General features: G+C 42.0%; 1 long non-coding RNA gene across 3 annotated transcripts; it reads left to right on the plus strand.

Moving 5' to 3' along the window:
• The first annotated feature begins 4,085 nt into the window (after positions 1-4,085).
• Positions 4,086-8,654, plus strand: LOC137840971 (uncharacterized). 3 transcript variants are annotated; one of them, XR_011088218.1, is made up of 3 exons: positions 4,630-6,747; positions 7,157-8,264; positions 8,323-8,654. It is a non-coding gene; the product is annotated as an uncharacterized lncRNA (long non-coding RNA). The 3 variants fall into 3 exon arrangements; XR_011088217.1 differs by having other exon boundaries at positions 5,207-6,009; XR_011088216.1 differs by having other exon boundaries at positions 4,086-8,264.
• The last annotated feature ends 390 nt before the right edge of the window (positions 8,655-9,044 follow it).

A 9,044-nucleotide genomic window follows, 5' to 3' on the forward strand; every position in this document is an offset into this window, starting at 1 on the left:
ACACGCATGTATCAGCATCGGTATAATGTGAAGAACAAGAAAGAAATGGACACACCCTTAGTTAAACATGTTGTTGATCATGGTATGGCCTCAATGAGAATGGCGGGATTACAAAGGAACATTAATTGGACAGACATAGAAAGAAAAGGGAGGGAACGATATTGGATATTTACATTGGGAACTAGGGAGCCAATTGGACTAAACATTAAGCATTGAAGATTCACCATACACCACTTGATTTGGATCCTTACTACAATCCCATCCCTAACCCCAATCCCTACTCCTTACCCATAATCCTAACCTAACCCCAATCGCTACTCCTTACCCATAATCCTAACCTAACCCCAAACCTAATCCTAACCCTAACCCTACCCTAACCCTAACCCTAACCCTAACCCCAAACCTAATCCTAACCCTAACCCTAAACCTAACCCCTAACCCTAACCCCTAACCCCACCCACATCACACAATCCTAACATCAACAATCGCCTAAATTATAATTCTGCCGCTATAACATGTAAAAATAAAAAAATGACAATTACAAATTTTCAAAAACACTAAGAAAGCTTAAAAATACATAAAAGTTTAGAACGTCAAAATTTAAAATGTATAAATACTAATTAATTTAAAATCATTTACGAAATTTCAGAAGTATTAAAAACACAGAGGTAACATTAAATATTAATTGATGATTGAGTCGAAAGAGATAAATAAATAAAACAATATTAACACAAATTATACATTTGATGTAAAATAAGCAACAGAACGAATGAAAATAATTAGACCAGTGGATTTAGTGGTTTATGGTGCGAAAAGTGATATACAAGTCAACAAAATAAAATCTGAATCAAAAGGAAAAAAGGAAAAAGGAAAAGGGACCCGGAAAAAAGAAAAAATGAAAGAGTATAAAAGGAGGCGAGAAAAAAACAGGTTCATTGTGCTTTTGTCTCTCGAACAGTCGACAACTCTCTGCTCTCTTAAAAACTAGCCAACTCTTTCACTAATATATTTTTTGGGGGTTTTCTTCATTTTTTTCATTTTTTTTTTTTTTATAGTACCCGATGAAGACCGATTAAGGTCGAAACGTCGTATTTGTTTCAGTTCATTTAAAAAGAAGTTTTTTTGTTGTTTTTGGCACAATACACTGGGTTTGGGTTATTGGGGACTTTATTGATTTGGGGGTCTCAATAAATACGTGAATAAATAAAGGGATTGAATTGGATTTCATTGGCAAATTAGTACATTAAATGCTTTGGTAAATAAATAAAGTTAAAAATACATTAAATTTTCAAAATTAAATAAGTTAAAAAAAAACAACAATGACAGAGTGGACGGTGGTTAGTCGTGGTCGGAGGGGACCACGTCAACCGCCCAATTTTTTGGACAGGGAGGATAGGGGATCCTGGGACCGGGAGGTCCGTGCACCTCCTCGCTCCTTTTGGAGTGGGTCTCTGTACTCAAAACCTAACCCTAACCCTAACCCTAACCCTGACCCTGACCCTAACCCCAACCTAAAAAAAGACACTCAACAAGGTGAAGTTAAGAAGATTAAGGAGACTAAGAAAAAGAGAAAGAGGAGTAAGAAGCTCACCCACCACTCAGGGGAACAGAGGGATGCCCAACACATAGAGGATTGGGGAGCGCCTCAAACGACTTACCTTGACCAGCAGATGGAAGACTTACCTTCACCGACTCAAGAGGAGGACTCGACAGCTTCCGAAGAACCGACGACAGAGACTCTAATGAAGCGCATTGAAGGAATAAGGAGGAAATACCAGGAACCTACTGGCCCTAACTCGTCAGAAACACCAATTAGGAGAAGAGAGACACCACGACCGAAATTACTGGAAACAATATTCTTCCAGTCACGTGACACACAAACCGAACCACAATCGATGTACACCACACACGAACATGAAGGGAATAAGAGGGCAAATTGGTTTTTGTTTCCCCAGAGAAGATGGTTGATTGTAGGTGATTCAAACTTGGCCAAATTGCAGAAAATCGAAGACCGCGAAGTACAAGTGGACTGTTACCCGGGAGCTAAAATCCGCCATGGGATTCACCTACTCAGAAACAGAACTGCAACCTCTCCCAACGTGCTAGGGGTCATTTTATCCTTGGGCCTTAACAATAGAGGTAGGGTCATCCCAATATTCATATCCAAGGAGATAGCCAGATTGCTGGGAGCAGCTAAGGCCACTTTTCCTTATGCTAAAATATTCATTCCTAAAATTAATTATTCCCAATCACTTCCTTTGGAGATCCAAGCCAACCTTAGGGAACTGAATGAAATAATAGAGGAAACGGGTCATTCGATTCAACACTTACCATCAAGACTGTTTACCACAGGACCGGACAACATCCATTGGACAACGGACACGGCTGAAGAGATAGATAGATAACTTGTGGAAAACCTTTTTTATGCCAAGGAGCCTCCCCTAACTCAAGGAGATAACCCTGGCTGATCCAGTGGTCAACCTGTCGACCTCCTTTAGTTTGACGAAAGATCATAGGGAGCTTCTGGAGAAGGGGCTTACATTCGTCCCCACCGCAACCATGATGAAGGATCAGAGAAGGATCACCAAGGCCCATGTGCGACAGTACCATAGAAGGTTAAAACTAGACTCTTATTTTGGAACTTCGACGACGGCAGCACCACCCAAATTCCAGTCGGCTTCAATGTGGGAGCCCAAGGATGATGAAGTACCCAGGGAGATAAAAGTATTAATACACAAAGACAGAGCAGTCCTAAAACAAGTGGAAGTCCCAAGAGAGATGCCAAATTTGACAGAGGGCGAAAGAAGAGCCCTGGACGACTTAAGTTCGGCAGAGGAATTGATTATTAAGCCAGCAGATAAAGGGTCAGCGGTGGTCATTATGGACCGAAAAAATTACGTGAGAGAGGCTCATCGACAACTTCGCAATACGGAGTATTACCATTCGATCCAAAAACCGATTTATCCGGATACAGAAAAGTTAGTCCACACAATATTAGATCAAATGAGAAAAGAGCACCACATTACTAAAAAAACAATTCTTGTATTTAACAGGAGCATCCCCGTCACGTCCGAGATACTTTTATCTACTCCCTAAGATTCATAAAGACCCGGCATCGTGGCCCTGGCCCTACGAAATGCCGCCAGGACGTTCCATCGAGTCAGATTGTAGTAGCGAATCCTACGGCTCGGCTGAGCTAGTAGATTATTACTTGAATCCCTTGTCAATTCTACATCCGAGTTACATCAAAGATACTAATGATTTTGTTTCAAAAGTACGGACCTTGACCGTGCCACAGACCTGTTGGTTGTTTTCCATGGATGTTGAAAACTTGTATACTAATATTGAAACTGCTAGGGGTTTAGAGGCGGTACGCAATGTTTTGGCACGTAATCCGATTTTGGGCCGCCCGGATGAACACATTTTGGCATTGCTGGAACTCAATCTGACTAAGAATGATTTTCAATTTGACAATGGGTATTTTTTACAGGTCAAGGGGACAGCAATGGGGAAACGTTTCTCTCTAGCCTATGCCAATATCTATATGGCTGAATGGGAGGAGAACGCCTTGACACAGTGCTCTAAGAAACCTATAGCTTACCTGAGGTTCTTAGATGATATTTGGGGAATTTGGGGAGATTCTAGGGAAGAATTTGACGTGTTTCTTAAAACCTTAAATGGCCACCACCCTTCAATTAAACTGACGGCACAGATTAGCGAGAGGGAAATTAATTTTCTTGACACAACTACATATAAGGGACCGGAATTTCATACAACAGGGGGACTTGATGTCAGAGTATTTTTTAAATCCACAGATACTCATGCGCTACTACACAAAAAGAGTTTTCACCCTAGACACACGTTTGGGGGTTTGGTTTATTCACAACTCTTGAGATTCGGGAGAATTTGCACTCGCACAGAAGATAGGGAAGAAGCGACCAAAGTCTTGTTCAGGTCATTACAGCAACGAGGTTATTCTCGGTCATTTCTTCGCACGATTAAGCTACAAACATGGAAAAAAGGAAGAAGAGGGGACACTCAGCGGGTTAAAAAAATTATACTTCCTCTAATTTCGATTTACAACTCTTACACAGTCAATGTTCACAGAAAAATTAAACAGAATTTGGAAGCGTCGGCGCTGACTGACCTGAAGGCGAAACATAAGGTGGTTTCAGCCTTCAAAAGGAATCCAAATTTAAAAGATTTGTTGGTTAGCACTAAAATGAAAAGTGGGTCCTCTCGTGCAGCCAGGAGATCAATAGGAGTGATAACAGACTCTCAGAAGAAAGAACATTTCTTCACACAGACGGGTAAGGCCTTGTCTACGCGGAATGCGGTCTACTGTATGAGCTGTCGATTGTGTGGAGTTATGTATGTGGGACGGACTCGAAATGATGTCAGAAGCAGACTGCATGCGCACCGCTACAGCATCACACATAACCAGAAGCGTAACACGCATGTAGTACGCCATTTCCGCCTGCACGGGTTACGTAACTTGAGAATACGGATTTTGGAGAGCTGTGCGGGCTGGACACAAAGGGATAGGGAAAACGCGGAAATGAGATGGGTCAGGAGGTTGAAAACTCAATATCCACTAGGACTCAATTTGGCAACAACGGAAACGGAGAACACTGGAATATCGGGGTTAAAATAGAAGTTCTAGTGGTGGAGTTTACACGGTTGGGGAAAATTTGGAGGGAATGCCCTCCCGAAACGATATATGGAAATTAGGGAAAATATCATAATTGTTCCTTGGTTTAAGTTCTTGTGGGGGATGTTTATGTGATTGGGAGACGGCTGAAAGGAGGTTGGAGAAAAACCTGACACTTTCCATTTAATCAAAGAGTCTAACTCTGGTTGGCTGGTTTTCCTGACAACATAGATAAAGTGCCCAACTCGGACACCAAATTCTAATCTTCATCCTTATTTGGACTCTACTCTAACATTAAATCCTAACACTTAATCAATTCATAAAACTTACATAAGTTCAGATTCAGAATGAAAACCTAACCCAAACCCTAATTCTAACCTTGACCTCTGACCCTAACCATTAACGCTAAATTAATTAGGAATTACACCAAATTTCAACAAAATTAATCTAAACTGAACCTTATGTTGATCCTAAATGCAATGAGATTCCAGAATGAATTTTAATCCAACCAAATCTAAAAATTTACGATTAAATTGAATTAAATTACAAAACAAAAAAAAGGGGGGACTATAATCGAATTATATTTTTGATTTTAAGCAAACTCTAAAAGAAAAATATAAAAAAAAGAAGGATTTTTCTTCTAACACATAAAAGGAAAACATAGTACGTGATGGGACGCTTGAGGGCGCCCTTGGCACACTAAATCGCTGTGGTACGAATAGAGCTCGGCTAGACGCGAATATTAGGGGATTAATGATACCCTTTAAATTCAGAAATGAAAAAGTACTTCCGCGTTGCTAACGCTCATAACATTAGCCACGATACGCTTATAGTGATTTCGTTACAAATATACGATCGTATTAATGTTATAAATTAATTCTACGAATTAATGGAATCGGGTAACACACTTTAATAATACCAGGGGGTTGAGGAGAATTTTATTCCATATGAATTTTTTATTTGGACGAGGGGAGGGTTTGGGAAAATAGGGGGATTACAGAAAAAAAAAGAGCCGGCAGAGTAATTGACAGGAGTTTACGAGTATTTCCGGGGGGCGGGACCTAGGGGGATCGCGATTTACGTAGATGAATGTATTTCTAAATATATAATTTGATTTAGATGATGAATTCAATTTACATTTAAATGTTTCACGACTAACCTAATTAAACGGTACCAATAGGGTTTACAGAATGTCTTAGTGCTTATCAGTTAGATGTGGGAACGTGATTGAATGACGAGAGCCGTCAGTTGCTTCGCTGAGGCTCGTGGGAGAGAAAAGAAAAGAGAAAAGAAGGGTTGGCTTTCGGCGGTGGCGCTGTGAGGCAGGAGAGTGGCACTGGGGAAGCCCTTCTTTCCAGGTAATGTGGAAGATTCTTCCGATTCTTTTTGAGAAAAACAGGTGAACCCTTTTTAATCGCTAAAGCTAAGTTATACGGTACTACGCTATGCTAGCCTTTATTGGTATAGGATATGTGAGAGTATGCTAAGCTAAAAGACAACGAAAAGAGAAAATATTAAATTGCCGGATGAATGAGACCGGATATCAATAAAGGAAACACAGCTAACGCTCATAACATTAGCTACGATACGCTTACGGGGATTTGGTTACGAATGTACGATCGTATTAATGTTATGAATTAATTCTACGAATGAAGGGGATCGGGGTACACACTTTAATAATACCAGGGGATTTAGGAGAATGGTATTCCATATTGTTCGTTTATTTGGGCGATGTGAGGTTTTGTAAAATAGGGGGATTACGGAAAAAAGAGCCGCCAGAGTGATTGACAGGAGTTTACGAGTGTTTCCAGGGGGCGGGACTTAGGGGGATCGGAATTTATGTAGATGAATGTATTTCTAAATATATGTCTTGATTTAGAGGATGAATTCAATTTACATTTAAATGTTTCACGTCTAACCCGATTAAACGGTACCATAGGGGTTACCGAATGTTTTAGGGCTTATCGGTTAGATGTGGGAACGTCATGGGATGACGAGAGCCGTCAGTTAATTCGCTGAGGCTCGTGGGGGGGGGTGGCGTTCGGCGGTGGCGCTGTGACTCAGGAGAGTGGCACTGGGGAAGACCTTCTTTCCAGGTAAGGTGGAAGATTCTTCCGATTCTTTGAGAGAAACAGGTGAACCCTTTTTAATTGCTAAAGTTACGTTATGCGGTACTACGCTATGCTGGAATTTATTGGTATAGGATGTGCGGGAGTATGCTAAGGTAAAAGAGAACGAAAAGAGAAAATATTAAATTGCCGGATATCAATAAAGGAAACACAGCTAACGCTCATAACATTAGCTACGATACGCTTACGGGGATTTGGTTACGACTGATGGCGCCGCGGATGGCTGCCACGGTGAGTCGCTCTCTGTTTCTTTGTCTTATTTTGTGTGTTTTCTGTGTCTTCTGCTGTCCATCCCGGATCACTTTTACTAGAGAAGCACTGTTAAACATCGGTCAGTCTTCTTCTGGTATTTTCTCTCCTGTTCTCTCTGATTCAGACTGTTTGTCGGAGATTTTAGCCGGAGCGGCGGTGCTATACAAGCTAGCGCGACGGCGGCGACGCGGAAAACGAGCGGGAGCCCTCGTAAAGCTGAGGCAGAGAGGGTTCCGTTCTGCCCCACCGTCAATTCATCTGGCGAATGTCCGCTCCCTGGCGAACAAGATGGACGAACTGCTGCTCCTCACTTCAAGGAACACGGACTTCAGCAGATCCGCCACGCTGTGTTTTGTTGAGACGTGGCTTAGCGAACGAACCCCCCACCACGCCATGGAGTTAGCTGGGTTTCGGCTAACGCGTGCAGATCGCAGCGCGGAGCTCTCCGGAAAATCAAAGGGAGGTGGTCTCTGTTTCTACATTAATGAACGTTGGTGTACCGATGTCATGGTGTTGAAAGAGTTTTGCAGCCCTCTCCTAGAAACACTTTTCATAAACTGCCGGCCGTTCTATTCACCACGGGAGTTCTCCTCGATCGTCATGGCGGCTGTTTACATCCCACCACACGCACGTGCGAGTGAAGCCACGCAGATGCTGGCTGACCAGGTGACAGACATGGAGAAACTTCTACCAAATTCACTAATCATTGTTCTGGGTGATCTTAACAGGGCGAACCTCGCACACAAACTCCCCAGATACAGACAGCACATAACGTGTCCCACCAGAGGGGCACAGACACTGGACCACTGCTACACCGTAATTAAGGATGCATACCACTCTGTGGCTTGTGCAGCTTTAGGACTCTCGGACCACTGTCTAGTTCATCTGATCCCTGCCTACAGACAGAAACTAAAAACTAAAAGCCTGTGGTGAGGACTGTCAGGAAGTGGACATTGGAGTCAAGGCAGGACCTCCGAGCCTGCTTTGACTGCACCGATTGGAGTGTTTTTGAAGCTGCAAATTCAGACTTGCATGAACTCACTGACACTGTCACATCATACATCAGTTTTTGTGAGGATCTGTGTGTGCAGACTAAGACCTTCTGCACGTACAACAACGACAAACCTTGGTTTACACCGAACCTTAGGAGGCTGCGCAAAGTCAAGGAGGAGGCCTACAGGAGCGGCGACCGGGACCTGTTCAAGCAGACCAGAAACACACTGAACCGAGAGGTCAGGAAAGCCAGGAGGTGCCACGAAGAACAACTGATGTTTTTTTTTGTCATTACAGCTGAGCTTGGGCTCCATGCTATGCTGAAATTGCTAAGCCACTAACAGGAGTGGCTCATGGACAGCCGTTAGCAGTCAAAGATACATTCGCGTGGACACCAAAAGTAGAAGAAGGATTGACAAGATTGAAAATGATATTAGTTCAAACAACAAAGGGTGTGATAATGGATAAGGTGCTATTGACGATGTCAATAACAAAACTGTTTTGCCAAAATGACTTTTAAGGCAACGCCTGTTGTGTCACTTATGTGACAACAGGGGGGAGATGAGTTATTAGTTACCTATTAGTTACCTTTGGTTTAGATTCTTGAAAAAAAAATGTTTTTTTAAGCATGTCCTGTTTGTGTGAAACATGATCCACACAGGAACCTAAAAGAAACTCTATATGAAAATTCGAAGATTCGAATAGTGGAGCCTAACAGGAACATGGAAAAAGTGAACAGCTGAGAAATGGCCTTCGATGTACTGGCAGTGAATTATAAATTCAGGACAGTTCAGTAATATCTGTAAAGTGAGCATAACACCATTAATACTGAGGTCAAAATAGAGATGATACTAGGCAAAATTTGGAAACTAGATCAGAAATTGAAGGCTCAAATCAGGAAAGGTGGAAAGGTAATAGAGAGAATGGCATAAAATCAAAGTTAGGAAAACAAAAGATAGATAGTGGCCTGAAAATAGGAGGAGTTTCTGGAAATTACAGTATAATTGAGAGAAATAACA

Source organism: Syngnathus scovelli, chromosome 15, assembly GCF_024217435.2.
Source record: "Syngnathus scovelli strain Florida chromosome 15, RoL_Ssco_1.2, whole genome shotgun sequence".
In the NCBI taxonomy this organism is placed as follows: Eukaryota; Metazoa; Chordata; class Actinopteri; order Syngnathiformes; family Syngnathidae; genus Syngnathus; species Syngnathus scovelli.